The sequence below is a fragment of the Oryctolagus cuniculus genome, chromosome 9 (genome assembly GCF_964237555.1).
Source record: "Oryctolagus cuniculus chromosome 9, mOryCun1.1, whole genome shotgun sequence".
In the NCBI taxonomy this organism is placed as follows: Eukaryota; Metazoa; Chordata; class Mammalia; order Lagomorpha; family Leporidae; genus Oryctolagus; species Oryctolagus cuniculus.
In genome coordinates this window covers 31,486,991-31,503,985 of record NC_091440.1, presented here as the reverse complement: position 1 = coordinate 31,503,985, position 16,995 = coordinate 31,486,991, and the positions used below count along the sequence as shown (strand labels likewise).

The following is a 16,995-nucleotide window of genomic DNA, read 5'->3' as shown; positions in this document are numbered from 1 at the left end:
TTGAGGTTGTGCTTTTATTTTTGCAACAGTAACAATCCTTAATATAAAATAAATCACTTCCTTTCTCCGCATATGTCAGTGCTTACCACTTGTGTTATTTTCTTCACACCCTTTCACTGTAGAAACAGATGTTCTATGCCAACTGGAAGAAATAATGCTAGAGGCAATTGCAGACCACCTGGCTACCTGGACAAAATTTCACATTCCGTGGCTGTGTTTTCCCTTTTGGTGACTCACTTATCCTTTCTTAGTGTTCAACCCTATAATAATTTCCAACAGCCAAAACCAATTGACTTCATGCAGAGGAATTACAGAGGGAATGTGACAGATTATGTCACAGGACAACAAGTCATGCTGACCGTTTCTCATTGAACATTTACCCTGAAGGACGTTAAATACCTTTTATGTCAGCAAATTTCATTAAGGTCAAATATATATTTACAGATACAATTGCGGTGTTTTCCAAAGGAATGAGATATCTGAAAATGCTTTGTAAAATGAATTTTTAATATATGCTAACTTCCTAACAATTAAAATCTGGGATGATGGCTAATTTGTACAGTATGACTAAATTGTGCCTTGCATACACAATGTGAATCTCCCACAGAGCTTTTCCCAGTGATAAGAAGTTTGAGTGTGATTTTTCCCCACTCTTTTCTTCCTTTAAGCACTCTATTTCTTCTGTGACATCTTCCCAGTTTCCCCAACTGCAAATCCTTAGTCATGTTCCAATTGTTTCTCATCTGTTCTCCATATTCAATTAGTCACCAAATTCTTAGTTTTTTTTCATATCTTTTCTCATGTGTGTATTTTATTTTTTCCTGGAATACATCTGGAGTTCACTCATTAGTAATTCTCTGTCCAGTCTTGTGCCTGTTCAGACACACAGAACACATTGCTACCGCAATATTTTCCCAAAGTTTAGCTCTTATATCATCCACCGTTTGAGATGGAAAAACATGCAGATTGGAGACTCCATGGTCTTTGTATTCTCACTCCCAATGTGTGCGTGTGAAGTAAGTCAGCTTTCTTAAGCTCTCTTTGTCTAAGCTTTCCTGCTTACAAAAATAGTCATAATAAGATTTTGCGGTCCTTGTTAGAATGGATACATTTAGAGGTTTTTAAATAATGTCTAGCACTTTCTATGTACTAGATAGGTCTTGTTTAATATTATTTAAAAACTACCAGTGGCTTCCCACAAGTTCCAGGATACCTTAGTTGGATAGCAAAGATTCTTTGAGAGTTCTTCCAATATTGTGCCCCAACACTGACAATTCAGTGTCTAGATGAGAGGGAATGAATTACAAAAGTTAATCACATTTTTAGATATCAAGTGACCATTTAGGCATTTGAGACAAGATAACAAATGTTTCTTTGTAATATAGATAATAAAAAGCTTCTTTGCTATGATACGAAAAATGTTCATTATTTTTAGACTAGGGTTTTTCCATGGATTTATTTTTAAGGATGACAACTCTAGTCACAATTTCATTAAAACATATTTCAAATGTTTATATCACAATGGATTTAAAGTGTTTGTTTGCTTCTCCTCCTATGCTATGGGAGTTTAAAAACCTGCCTATATAATACTGTTAATATGGTGGGTTTGGTTTTAACATCACTACCAAAATTTCAGGAAGCAGACATTTAAGTGTTACAATGCTAATTAGCTTTTATTTACCTTATTTATTAAGCATCTCAATGTGTACTTATTTTCACGATGCAATGAGACTGATAGTGAAAGGTGTTTGAATAGGTGTTCTTATTTCTTCACAAGGATTAAGTCAAGATTTGGAAGCGGGATAGCAGAATGGCTATAATTCAAACTACTGCATCGGTCCTTATGTAGTGTCTGTACATTTAACACTCCATATGGTACTTAAAATTTCCTCAGATTGAGTCAGGATTGTTTACACCTTCATAAATCAAGCAGTTGTAGCAGAACAGATTCCATATAAGCATTTCCTGCTAAGACCCTGAATGTGCTTAAGAGTTTTGCAAATTTCTCTTGAATTCAAGTTGTTTGTTAAAAGTAATAGCTTCATGAGACTGCCCCATGGAAAATGTCTTATATGCTCAAATTTTCCATTGTGATATCAGTTCTCAATTAGCACCATGTTTAGAAATGTTAAAATGGATATAATAACCCTTAGTTGATTTCCATACAAGAAAACTTGATTTACAATTAAAGTGTGATTATATGAAATGACAGCTATAGAACTTATGAGTAAGACCTGAACACACACACACACAAGCACACACACACACACACACACACCCCACAGAGACAATCACAGGCTGGTGATTTATTTTCAACGCTCAGTCTTAAGATTTTAGCATACAGGGAAAAACTTTTTTTTTATTTTCAATACTTATTTGTTTAATTGTAAATTGTTAGATGCATTTTATCTATTTGAAAATCAGAGTTACACAGAGAGTGGGAGAGACAGACAGAGAGACCTTCCATCCACTGGTTCACTCCCCAAATGGCCTTAATGGTCGAAGCTGGGCCAGACCAAAACCAAGAGCTACAATTTTCATCCAGGTCTTCCTTGTGGTTCAGGGGCCTAAGTGCTTGGGTCATCCTTTGCTGCTTTCCAAGGCACATTAGTTGAGAACTGAATTTGACGTGGAGAAGCTAGGACTCTAACTGGTGCCCATAAGGGATGGCTGCTTTGCAGGTGGCAGCTTTACCAGCTATGTCTCAATGCCAGTCCCTAATTATGAAAAATTTTTAAAGAATTTATAAAATCCTTCAGTTTGCTAGGAGAAGGTTAATTTGCAGTTTTTTTTTTTTTGGACGACAGTGAGGTTTTCATTTCTTAAACTTTTAAAACATTTTATTGAAATATAGTACACATACCAAGAGATGCACATAAATGTACAGATGAGTGTTTTTGTCATCTGATCACATTAATAAAGAACACTCAAGAATGAAGAATTACTTGTACCCCAAGAGAGAGTCCTCACACCGCTACACATTTCTTTTTTAAAACATGCAATAAGAGTATATTGCTATTTGCATGTTATGACTCAGTGAACCAATTTTATAACTACCCCAAATGATATTACATCCACACAATTTTTATACTTTCTCTATTTATTGACTATCACAAATAGAAAATGTAGTATTTGTCTTTTTTTTTTTTTTTTTGACAGGCAGAGTGGACAGTGAGAGAGAGACAGAGAGAAAGGTCTTCCTTTGCCGTTGGTTCACCCTCCAATGGCCGCCGCGGCCAGCGCGATGCGACCGGCGCACCGCGCTGATCCGATGGCAGGAGCCAGGAGCCAGGTGCTTTTCCTGGTCTCCCATGGGGTGCAGGGCCCAAGCACCTGGGCCATCCTCCACTGCACTCCCGGGCCACAGCAGAGAGCTGGCCTGGAAGAGGGGCAACCGGGACAGAATCCGGCACCCCGACCGGGACTAGAACCCGGTGTGCCGGCGCCGCTAGGCGGAGGATTAGCCTAGTGAGCCGCGGCGCCGGCCTAGTATTTGTCTTTTTTGGATCTGACTTATTTCCTCTGCATAATGATCTCCATTGAGTCCATTTTGTTGCAAATGTCAGGATTTCATTCTTTTTTGTGGCTGAGTAATACTACATTGTGTATATATACATCACATTTTGTTTATCTGGATATCAGATGATGGACAACTAGGCTTATTCCAAATATTAGCTATTGTGAATTGAGCTTATGTAAGCATGGGAGTGCAGGTAACACTTTTGTACACTGATATCATTCCTTTGGGTATATCCCGAAGAGTAAGATAACTTTGTCATATGGTGGATCTACTTTCAGATTTCTCAGGAATCTCCAAACTGTCTTCTATAATGGTTGTACTAGTTTGCATTCTCATCAGCAGTATATTAGGATTACATTTTCTCCATATCTTTGTCAGCATTTATTATTTTTAAATTTTTGGATGATAGCCATTCTATAGGGCGTGAGGTGATACATTTTAGTGTGTGTGTGTGTGTGTGTGTGTTTTGACAGGCAAAGTGGACATTGAGAGAGAGAGACAGAGAGAAAGGTATTCCTTTACCATTGGTTCACCCTCCAATGGTCGCTGCGGCCGACACACCACGCTGATCTGAAGCCAGGAGCCAGGTGCTTCTCCTGGTCTCCCAAGTGGGTGCAGGGCCCAAGGACTTGGGCCATCCTCCACTGCACTCCTTGGCCAGAGCAGAGAGCTGGACTGGAAGTGGGGCAACCGGGACAGAATCCAGCACCCCGACCAGGACTAGAACCCGGTGTGCCTAGTGAGCCGCAGCGGCAGCCTCTTAGTGTGTATTTTTAAATTTTTATTCTCATTGTGGTTTTCTTTGCATTGCCCTGATGGCTAGTGATCCTGACAATTTGCATTTCATCCTTTGAAAATGTCTGCTCATGAAAATGTCTGCTCATGTTCTTTGCCCACTTCTTAAATGGATTGTTAGTTTTGTTGTGTTTGAGTTTTTTGAAATCAAGATCAATATGTATATTAATCCTTTACCAGATGCATAGCTTGAAATTATTCTCTCCCATTGTTGGTTGCCTCTTCAGTTTGTTAATTGTTTCCTTTGTGGTACAGACACTTCTTGGTTTGCTATATTTACATTTGAACTTTTGCTTTTATTGTCTGTGCCTCTGGGTTCTTATCTAGTAATTTTTTCTCTATGCCAATGTCTTTTAGTGTTTTCCCATAGTAATTTTATGGTTCCAAAGTTTAGGTTTAGATCTTGGATCCATCATGAGTTTAGTTTTGTACAGGGTATAGGTAGGGGTCTCGTTTCAAACTTTAGCATATGGAAATCAAATGTCCCTAATCACATTTTTTTGAAAAGACTGTCCTTTCTCCAGGGAGTGATGTTAGCTCGTTTTTCAAAGATTAGTTGGTTGTAGCTGTGTCAATTAATTTCTAGGGTTTCTGTTCCGTTCCATTGTTCTGTGTGTCTATTTTTTTTTTCCTGCTAGTACCAGTGAATTTTTAATATAATGGTCCTCTAATATATATTAAAATCTGGTAATGTAATGTTCTCAGCTTTTTCTTTAGTGTTTGAGATTGCTTTGCCTTTTAGAGGCTTTTTGTGCTTCCATATGAACTTAGGACTGCTTTTTATAGACCTGTGAATATTGTCCCTGGTATTTTTATAAGGATATCATTGAATCTGGAAATTACTTTGAGTATTATGGACATTTTGGTGATATTAATTCTTCCAATCCATGTACACAGAAGATTTTTTCCATTTGTTTTGTCTTATATTACTTTTCTTAATATTTTATAATTTTCATTGTACAGATTTTTCACATCCTTGGTTAAATTTATCCCAAAGTAATAAATTTTTTTTGTAGCTACTGTGAATGGGACTGATCTTCTAATTTCTTTCTCAGTCAGAAAACTGTTGGTGTATAAGAATGCTGTTGAGTTTTGTGTGTTGATTTTATATCTGGCAACTTTGTTGAATTCTCTTCGTCTTTTGGCTCCTCTATATAAACGATCATGTCATCTATAAACAGGGATAGACTTCCTCCTTTCAGATTTGTGTCCCTTTTACTTTTTTTTCCCTACCCCAATGACTCTGGCTAAAACTTGCAGAACTACATTGAATAATAGTGGAAAGAGTGCATATCATTGTCTGGTTCTAGAATTTGGTGAAAATGCTTCTATTATTTCCCTATTCAGTATGTGCTGGCTGTCAGTTTGTCATTTTCGGCCTTAGTTTTATTTAAGTATGTTCCACATATTCCTGAGTTTTAAAGGTTTTTTTTTTTTTCATGAAAGACTGTTATAATTTATTGAATGAATTCTCTACAACTACTAAGATAACCAAATGTTTTTTAAACTTCATTTTGTTGATGAGATGTATCGTGTTTATTGATTTGTGTATGCTGAAAGGTCCTGGCAACCCTGGGATAAATCCAACTTGGTCTCGGTGAATGATCTTTTTGATGTGTTATTGGATTTAGTTGAGTAGTTGTTCCTGAGGATTTTTTATCTATGGACATCAGGGATATTGATCTGAACTTCTCTTTTTTGTTGTATCTTTCTCTGGTTTTGCAATTAAGGTAATTCTGGCCTCATAGAAAGAGTTTGGAAAGGTTTTGTCTTTCCATTATCTTGAATAGTTTATAAAGAATTAGGATTAGTTCTTTCTTAAGAGTTTGGTACACCATCCAAACATGGTGGATGCATAGCCTACTACACCAAACTTATAGTGGTTTTTCCCCCCATAACCACCCCCCCACCCGCAAACCATCCCATCTCCTACCCCCTCTCACATCCCATTCTTCATTAAGATTTTAATTATCTTTATATACAGAAGATCAACTCTATACTAAGTAAGGATCGTATAGTAGGCTATGCAATGTCGGCATCCCATATGGGCACCAGTTCTAGTCCTGGCTATTCCTCTGTTATTTCAACTCTCTGCTATGGCTTGGGAAAGCAGTAGAAGATGTTCCAAGTGCTTGGGCCCTAGCACCAGCATGGGAGAACATTTGGGCTTTGGATTGGCCTAGCTCCAGCTGTGTGGCCATTTGGGGAATGAACTGGAGGATGGAAGACCTCTCTCTCTCTCTGTAACTCTGTCTCTCACATAAATAAATAAAATGTTTTAAAAAAGTTTGGTTTAATTCAGCATTGAAGTCTTCTTAGTCTTGGACTTTACTTTGTTGGGAGTCTCTGTTACTGATTAAAACTCTTGTCCTTGGTTACTGATAAATTTGGGCTTTCTATGTCTTTGCGCCTTGATTTTGGTAAATTATATGTGTATAGAAATCTATATGTTTCTTTTACCTTTTCCAATTTGTTGGCATATATCTGTAATAATTTCTTTTTTGTATTTCTGTGGTATCAGTTGTAACACATCCCTTTTCATCTCTGATTTTATTATTTTGTATCTTCTACTACTTTTTTCTTGGAGGGGGGTTAGGTGAGTCAGTGAGTGATTTATCAATTTTAGCTGATAGAATAAAAAAGGGAGAGAATGATCCAACATGGGAAGTGAGATACACAGCAGACCCATAGAATGGCAGATGTCCTAAACAGCACTCTGGCCTCAGAATCAGCCCTTAAGGCATGCGGATCCGGCTGAAAAGCCCATGAGACTTTTTCAGGCATGGAAAGCCAAGACACTCTGGGGGAAAAAAAAAAACCTAAATGAAAGATCTCTGTGAGTGAGATCCCAGTGGAAAGAATGGGTCATCAAAGAAGGAGGTACCTTTCTCTGAAGGGAGGAGAGAACTTCCACTTTGACCATGGCCTTGTCTAAATATGATCAGAGTCGGTGAACTCAGGGGGCTTCCATAGCCTTGGCAGCTCATGACAAGAGCCTAGGGTGATTACTGAAGCCATAAACAAGAGTGTCAATTTGTTAAGTCAACAACAGGAGTCACTGTGCACTTACTCCTCATGTAGGATCTTTGTCCTTAGTGTGCTGTACATTGAGATTTAATGCTATAACTAATACTCAAACAGTATTTTTCACTTTATGTTTCTGTGTGGGAGCAAACTGTTGAAATCCTTACTTAATGTATGGTAAACTGATCTTCTGTATATAAAGAGAATAAAAAATGAATCTTGATGTGAATGGAAGGGGAGAGGGAGTGGGAAAGGGGAGGGTTGGGGGTGGGAGGGACGTTATTGGGGGGAAGCCATTGTAATCCATAAGCTGTACTTTGTAAATTTATATTCATTAAATAAAAGTTAAAAAAAAGAAAAAAACATTTTTTTTCAAATCAAATCAGATTTTAATTTCACTGATCATTAAATTTTTTATTAGCTCTTAACAGATTCAATCTGATTTGTAGATACAATTCTAAGAACATTATGATATTTCCTTCCTCCCCCTCTCTCCCTGACCTTTCATGTAGTTTTTTAACTTCTGTTTTGTTTATATCTTCTCTAATTTCTATTTTCCTCCTACTAACTCAGGGTAAGCTTTATTTTTGTTTTTTATAGGTATTTGAGATGTATTGCTGGGTTATTTACTGATATATAATTTGTAAATATAATTTTTTGTTTTTTTCAAATGTAGACACTTATTGCTAAAACCATTGTTTTTAACACTGCATTTTCTGTATCCCATAAATTTTGATATACTGTGTTTTCATTTTCAAAAATTTCAAGGGATTTTTTAAAAATTTCTCCTTTGATTTCTTTTATAACCCACTTTTCATTCAAGAAAATGTTGTTCTGCCCTTAAGGAATTCCGATCTGGCTAAAAAGCCCATGAGAGTATTTCAGGCATGGAAAGCCAAGACACTCTGGCAAAAAATGACCTTAATGAAGGATCTCTGTGAGTGAGATCCCGGTGGAAATAAGGGTCCATCAAAGAAGGAGGTACGTTTCTCTGAAGGGAGGAGAGAACTTCCACTTTGATTATGGCCTTGCCTAAATAATGTCTGAGTTTGTGTATTCAAGAGGTTTCCATAGCCTTGGCAGCTCATGACAAGAGCCTCGGGTGATTACTGATGCCATAAATAAGAGTGTCAATTGTTAAATCAACAACAGGAGTCACTGTGCACTTGCTCCCCATGTAGTACCTCTGTGCTTAATGAGTTGCACTATGAGAATTAATGGTGCACTATGAGAATTAATGGTAAAACTAATCTTCAAATAGTACTTTATACTTTGTGTGTTTGTGTGTGTGCAAACTGTTGAAATCTTTACTTAGTGTAGAGTTGTTCTTCTGCATATAAAGATAATTAAAAATGAATCTTAATGAAGAGAGGGAGTAGGAGGTGGGACAGTTTGCAGGTGGGAGGGTGGTTAACCACTATAATCCAAAAGTTGCACTTTCAAAATTTATATTTATTAAATAAAATTTTCTATAAAAAAGGAAAATGTTATTCCATTCCTATTTGATTATATAATTTCTATAGTGTCTTTCCTTGTTAGTTTCCAGCTTCATTCTACTGTGGCCAAAAAGAATCATGGTGTTATTTCATTTTTTTCTGAATTTGCTGAGCTTTTTTATGGGCTAGCATATGGTCTATACTAGAGAATGTTCAATGCACTGATGAAAATAATGTATATACTGTAACTGTGGGATAAGATGTTCTATAGATATCTATTAGGTCCATTTAGTCCATAGTGTAGATTATCTTTTTTGTTGTTGTTTTTGGTCTGGTTGATGAAAGTAGGGTGTTGAAATCCTCCATTATTACTGTATTCGGCATATAGCTTCCTTTAGATCTATTAGCATTTGTTTTACAAAACTGGACACACTGGCATTGGTGAATATACATTTACTATAGTAACATTTTCTTGATGAATTGATCCCTTAATCATCACATAATGACCTTTTCTGTCTCTTTTCACAGTATTTGTCTTAAAGTCTATTTTCTCTGATGTGAGGATAGCTACTTTTTGATTTCTGTTTGCATGGAATACTTTTTCTATATTTTTACTTTCAGTGTGTTCATATCTTTATTGGTGAAGTGTGTTTCTTGTGGGGAGCATATGTATGGGTCTTGTTTTTTTATCCACTCAGCTAACCTGTGCCTTTTAATTACACAATTTAGTCCATTTATATTAAATTGTTGATAAATAACAACTTGGTACTGCCATTTTTCCATAAGTATTCCCATTGCTTTTTTGTGAATCTCCTTTGTTCTTTACTTGGATATATTTTTTGCTTTCACATTCTTTCACGATGCCAATTTTTGTTCTGTTTCTGTGTTTATTACATCTTTAATTATGAGTTGTAAGACTGATTGGGTAAAGTATTCTGGGTTAGCAGTTTTTTTGTCTTTTAGGAATTGAACTATATCTCTCCATGCTCTTGTGGCCTTGTAAGGTTTCTGTGGAGAAATTTCCTGACAATATGATAGAAGTTCCTTTAAAGCTGACTTGGTGTTTCTGTCTTGCACATCTTAGGATATTCTTTTTTTATGTTTTAGTTTTAAAAGCTTGAGTATAATGTGTAGTGATGAGGACCTTTTCTTATGCCAATTTAGGATTTTATGTGCTCTTGTATTTAAGTGTCTATATCTTTCTTTAAAGTGAGGATGTTGTCTTCTATTATTTCCATAAATAAGATTTCTAATCCATTCATTCTTTTCATACTTTCAGAAGCTCCTAAGACTTACATATTTGGTTTGTGGTATAACCTAGATTACAAATACTATTTTCAGTCTTCCTTATTTATTTTATTATTTTTTTAGATAGGATGTTCTTTCTTCTGCCCCACCAAGTCTGTTGTTAAGGCTTTCCCTTGTATTCTTTATTTGACTTATTGAATACTTCATTTCTAATATTTCTGTTTTTAATATCCCTATCTCTTAAGAATTTCTCATGCATATCATGTATTGATTTCTGTAACTCACTTAGCTGCACATTCATTTTAAATTCTTTTTCAAAAGATTTATTTATTTATTTGAAAGGCAGAGTTATAGAAAGACTGAAGGAGAGAGAGAGAGAGAGAGAGAGAGAGAGAGAGTCTTCCATCTGCTGGTTCACTCCTCAAATCGCCACAATGGACAGAGAAGGGCTGATCTGAAGTCAGGACCCATTAAATTCTTCTGAGTCTAACCATGAAATTATTCTGGGTCTCCCACATGGGTGCAGGGGCCCAAGGACTTGGACCATCTTCTACTACTTTCCCAGACCATAGCAGAGAGCTGGTTCAAAAGTGGAGCAGCTGGGACAGAAACCAGTGCACATATGGGATGCCAGCACTGCAGGTGGCAGCTTTACCCACTATGCCACAGCTCTGGCCCACTTTTAAATTTTTTTCAGGCATTTCACGAATTATCAGTCTCCCCTTCATGGTCCATTATTAATAAATTATTGTTTTCCTTTTGAGGAGATACATTGTCTTCCTTGTTCATGCTGATTTTGCACATCTGGAGAATTCCTTGTTACTATCTACTCTGGAGGATGGCGGTTTATTTTTTATGATTCTTTCTTTCCTTCCTTTCTCCCTCCCTTCCTCCCTTCCTTCCTTCCTTCCTTCCTTCCTTCCTTCCTTCCTTCCTCTTTTTCTTTCTTTTCTTCCTTTCCTGCCCTCCTTCCTATGTCCCTCCCTCCCTCCCTAGCTTCCTCCCTTCCTTCCTTTTTCTTTCTTCCTTCCTCTTTCTCTCTCTCTTTCTCTTTCTTTCTCTCTTTCTCTTCCTTCCTTCCTTCCTTCCTTCCTTCCTTCCTTCCTTTCTTCCTTCCTTCCTTCCTTTCTTTCTTTCTCTCTTTCTTTCTCTCTTTCTTTCTCTCTCTCTTTCTCTCTCTCTTTCTCTCTCTCTTTCTCTCTCTCTTTCTTTCTTTCTTTCTTTCTTTCTTTCTTTCTTTCTTTCTTTCTTTCTTTCTTTCTTTCTTTCTTTCTTTCTTTCTTTCTTTCTTTCTTTCTTTCTTTCTTTCTTTCTTCTTTGCCTTTATTCCCTGGAAGTTTGCTTCTGGGGTTTGGTTTAGTGGCTAAGGCTTACACTTGAGTTCCAATGCTATGTAATGGGTGGAGCAGGGAGTTCTGACCATCATTGTTGGGTATGGCAACAGTTCAGAATAACACCCAAGCCAGGCTTGGTGGTGGACCTCTGGCTACAGTCAATGCAGGAAGAGGATGTTGGAGTTGTCTAGTGGGTTCACTAATTCAACTCTTCTTGTTGCCAAAGTGAACTCAATGATTCACAGCCTAGGGTGAGCTAATGGTGTCAGTGCACAGCACCCACATGGGCACATTCACCATACAGAGCTCAATCCATACTGCAAAGTGTTTCTTGACCCCTTTATAAGTTCTTTCTCCAGCATGTTCTGAGCTCTATTTATACAGTGAGACTAGATGAGTCCATGAAACTCAACCTATAGTCTATGTCCAGAACTCTCACCATCACAGATGCAGGGTATCCTCAGTCCCAGTGGCCTCTGGCAGTGGCAGAAGTGCCCAGTGTTCCCTGTGTCAAGACAGAGTTCAGTTATATATCTCCACCTCAGCAAATCGTGTCTGGTGCTTTAGCAGGCGAAGGAGAGAAAGGTGAGATGTTCTCCCTTCACAGACTCAGACCCCTGCCTGCTTCCTAGGCCAGATTCAAAGTCATCGGTGACAACGGAATTCTCCTTCAGTCAAAACTGCTAGTGGTGGGTGCTCTGACAGCTGTCTTTTATCTTGCTCTTGGAAGATAGTGCTTTCCACTTGGGAACCAACCATGTAGATATAGGAGTGGCTGGCAGTGGACTGTCTGTTCACTCTCCTCACTGCTCCACAGAATCCAGAAAGATTTTTTTTTAATAAATGCTAGCTGTCAAAACATTTTCATCAACATAATTGTTTATTATGATTTACATGGAAATACATGGAATTTTATCTATGTTTTAATTATTTCATTAAAATGTGATTTATATTTTTGCATTAAATATATAATTTTATGCTTAGTTTCTTTTAATTGACAAATTAATGATTTTATGGTGTTTTGAAATACACACACACACACATTTTGGAATGGTTTAACTTAGCTAATTATAATGTAGATATCTTTGTGGTGAGAACACTTAATATTCACTCCATTTACGTTTTCAAGAATATTATATCCATTATCATCACCTATGGTCACTTTGTATAATATACCCCGTGAAATGTATTCCATCGATTTAGATGCAATTATGCATTCTCTAACAGATATTTTCCCATTTCTTCCACCCGAATAGCCATCCAAGACTATTATTACCAGTAACCACTATTCTACTCTTTTCATTTAGGCTAACTTTTTCAGATTCTCTAGATTGGTGAGATCATGTAGCATTCATTTCTCTGTGCTTGGCTTTTTTCAAATAGCATAATGTCCTCCCAGTTCATCCACATTGTCACAAGTGCCAGGATTCATTCTCCTTTAATAGCTGAATAGTACTTCACTTTGTATACATACTGTATTTTCTTAATCCACTTATCCAATGATGGGCACTTAGGAAGTTTCCATAGCTTGGCTACTGTGAATAGTGTTGCAATAAAGAGTAGTATACCTCTTTGACACACTGATTTTATTTTCTTTGGATAAAAAAGTAAATACCCAGTTTTGGATTCCAAAAAAAGAAAAAGTTTCAAGAAACATAGAATTAATTTCCTAAAAATACAAACAAAATTGGAAAACTTCAGCTTCTATATGAGACAGGAGAGAGTACTCAAGTAAAATCAGAGATGAAAATTAAACATTAAAATTATTGCAGTTATGAAAGCAAGGAAAAATTGCTGTGCATGTTCATCTTTCCAAGATTAAATGAAAAAGAAATAGAAAATCTGAACAGACCAATAATGAGTAAGGAGATTGAATAAATAATAAAACATCTCTCATCAAAGAAAAGCACAGTATCTGGTGCCTCTACTGCTGAATTTTACCAAAAATGTAATGAAGAGTTAATATCAACTATTCAGAGGTATTCAATAAAATGGAAAAGGTGGACATTCTTTAAAAATTATTCTGAGTAGTACCCTTAAGTACCCTGATACCAAAACCAAACACAATAATCACAAAAAAGAAAATTCCTAATGAACATAGATGAAAAATTCCTGATGAACTTAACTGTAAAAATTCTCAGCAGTATACTAGAAAACTGACTTTGGGAGACATTAAATATGTTTTTTTAAAAAATATAATATGTCTTGGTTAAATAGCAAAAATCATGTAATTATACATAATTATTCTCATATGAGATTTATTTGTGTCACATTTGGTGAATTGTTTTATGTCTCAGAATTTAGTGATATCAGGAACAAGCTGAGAATTTCCAACTCTATGATGGATGATGTTTTGAATCAGAATATGTAAAATGAATTAAGGGCAGATATCAGGAAATAAAGATCCTCTTTAGGAAAATAAGAAAGTATGGTTAAGTTGTAACTCTAAGAATCTGATAGACTAAAGTAAGTAAGAAATGAAGTGATTTTGAAAATGTTAACTCTATTTTGTTTCTTTTTTCTTCTTAGCTAGAAAAACATCTAAAATATCAACAGTATGATTTCCCTTGAATTTATATGTGAAAACCTGAAAGGCACAGAGGTTAAGTGAATTCTCTGAGGTCATCTGTTGACGAATGTTAAAGTGGAATTTGGAAGCAGCTCCCCTAACTTCAAGGTGATCGTCCTTTCCATTACTTCATCTCCAAGTCTGGAGTCTATATTACAGCAGGCTTGAGATAGGATCAATGACTTCTCTCAGAAACTGGTGAAGTAGTGATCAGAAGAAAAAATAACTAAGGCAAAAAGTCAAATTGAATTATATCCATTATTACTACTTTCACAGATTAAAAATTTTCTAAGATTTTAGCTAGCTTTCATTTGATTTATTCTTTAATATGTTGCTATTAATGGTAAAATAACAATTGTATATATTGTTTATTTATGGTGCATGAATCTTTTTGTATATTTACATGTGGAATAATCAAATCATGAAAGTTGATAAAGGCACTTTAAATGTTTTTATATTTTCAAAATATATTACGAGTATCCATAGTTGCAATGATGTTCAACAGTAATATGGTATACCTTGAAACAGGCATGGGATTTGTTATATTGGGGGTATATATTCTCCTTTGTTTCGTCACACACAACCTTGAAATTCAATTATACAGCCTATTCCTATTGAGCATTGATTTAAACTAGAAATGGAATGATCATTTCAGCATAGATATTTTAAACTGACTGAATAGTAAGAATTTAATTGAGTAAAGATATTTTTGGAGTATTTTTTTTAAAGATTTATTTGTTTGTTTGAAAGGTAGAGTTATACAGAGAAAGAGAGAGACAGAGACAGAAAGAGAGATCTTTCATTTGCTAGTTCACTCTTTAAATGGCCCCAATGGCCAGGGCTGGGTGAGGCCAAAGCCCGGAGCCAGGAGTTTCATCCAGGTTTCCCAAGTGAGTGCAACAGCCCATGTGCTTGGGCCATCTTCTATTGCTTTCCCAGGCACATTTTCAGGGATCTGGATCAGAAGTGGAACAGCCAGATATTGAACCAACCAGAGCCCATATGCTATGCCAATGTTGCAAGTGGAGGCTTAACCCACTATACCACAATGCCAGCCCCAGACAAGTAATTGAAAAGCAAGAGAGAAACTACTAAAGTGCTTACTCACTGTCTAAAAGAACCTTTTTAGCCTTTTAGTCTAACCTGGTGTGACTTGTCATTATTCCTTTTCTCAGTCTTGTCCTTGTACTGTGGATTCTAGTGTTTCATGTCAGGCCATCTAGGGAGATGAATGCAACCTTACCAGGTGGCATATAAAAACTTAGCAGCATGATGAATGTCACAGGTTTCGGTGTTTTGCTGCACAGTTGGGTGACTTTGGTTCATGATGTGTATTAAAGACTAGAATAGTGGAACTAGTAGGCTCCAAACACAAAGACAAATAAGGAATTGGAAAGGAATGTTGCCTGATATGCTTGTTCCAGGGGTGGATAGGGTCTGTCCTATGGGCTACATAAGGCCCAGGAAATAACTTATCTGGCCCTGCAAAGCAACTGCAAGTGAGACTTGAAATTCAATGAATCCGTAACAGGCTATTTTTTTTTTTTGACAGAGAGTTAGAGTTAGAGAGAGAGAGAGACAGGTCTTCCTTCGATTGGTTCAGCCCCCAAATGGCCGCCACGGCTGGCATGCTGCACTGATCTGAAGCCAGGAGCCAGGTGCTTCCTCCTGGTTTCCCATGTGGGTGCAGGGCCCAAGCACTTGGGCCATCCTCTACTGCTTTCCTGGGCCACAGCAGAGAGCTGGACTAGAAGAGGAGCAACCAGGACAGAACGCGGCACCCCAACTGGGACTAGATCCCAGGGTGCCGGTGCCGCAGGTGGAGGATTAGCCTAGTGAGCCGCGGCGCCGGCCTTATAGCAGGCTAATTTTAAGCTGATAATTTTGTGTGGCCCGTAAATGATGTTTGAATATCCAAATGGTCTTGGCAGATAAGTTTCCCTACTCCTGGAGCTATGCATATGTGTTGGAAATTTACAATGTAACTCCCAAAATATACAATTAGTATATGCTAATACAAAATTTTAAAAATTAAAAAAATATGTTTAATACTCAATGTAATTTTTTATGAATCATTCTTTGATATTTTGCATTTTCTATGATCTTTCTGAACATCCCTTATATATATAGATTTCAATTTCTTTTGCACCAAAATAAACTTATCTTTTAATCTCATTTTTCCACAAACTTGAATTCAGTCCATATTCTTCTGTTTGCTTTGCCTTGAATGTTCGATTTCTTGAAATCTGTCTTCCACACCTGACATTGAAATCACTTTCTTGATCTACCTTCTGGTATCCATGGTTATATCTTCACAGCTTAGTTTTCATTGAACTTCACATTGTATGTGTTCACCTCTATTTATCTTGACTCACTCTGTATAATAAGTATCTTGTTGCCTACCTTGCCTGAGTTTCTCAGTCCTATCCTAACCCCACAATAAGCTGCTTTCCATAATTCAGCAGAACATGACAGAATATTTTTCCTAAGCGAGATGAAAAACAAGTAATTGATTGAATGAAATGTGCAATATACATTTATATTTGTTATCCTAATTATACATTGCCATGGCTCTTTTATTCTTTATGTCTTCAGCAGCTTATTTTTTTAAGAATAGCAAACATTACTGAACAGTTATTGTATTCAAGGCTCGGTGCATTTTTTTATATGTGTCATTTCTTCTTTTACATGGGCCACAATAGTATTACTTGTAGATATCATATACTTAATATTTCAAAATAAGATAATGCTGCTTCACTCCCCAAATGGTTGCAACAGCCAGGTCTGGGCAAGACTGAAGCAAGGAGCCAGGAACTCCATCTGGGTATCCCAGATGGGTGGCAATGTTCCAAGCTCTTGGTCCTCTTCTACTGCCTTTCCCGAAACATTAGCAGGGAGCTAGTTCAGAAGCAGAGGATTGCATCTGGGTCTTGAACTGACACTCTGATATTGCATGCCAGTGTTGCATGCAATGGGTTAATCTGCTGTGCCACAACTCCCTCCCTAATAAACTCATATTTTGATTCGGTTTTACATAACTTTTTTGAAAGTTCCTTTGTATGGCCCAGT

General features: G+C 36.8%; 1 long non-coding RNA gene across 1 annotated transcript in view; it reads left to right on the top strand.

Moving 5' to 3' along the window:
- Positions 1 to 859: 859 nt before the first annotated feature.
- Positions 860 to 16,995, top strand: part of LOC127492009 (uncharacterized) — a 47,508-nt gene continuing 31,372 nt past the window's right edge. Inside the window, exons 1-2 of the long non-coding RNA XR_007920921.2 lie at positions 860 to 1,016; positions 13,887 to 14,034. This is a non-coding gene — a long non-coding RNA (uncharacterized lncRNA). The remainder of the gene's footprint in view (positions 1,017 to 13,886; positions 14,035 to 16,995) is intronic.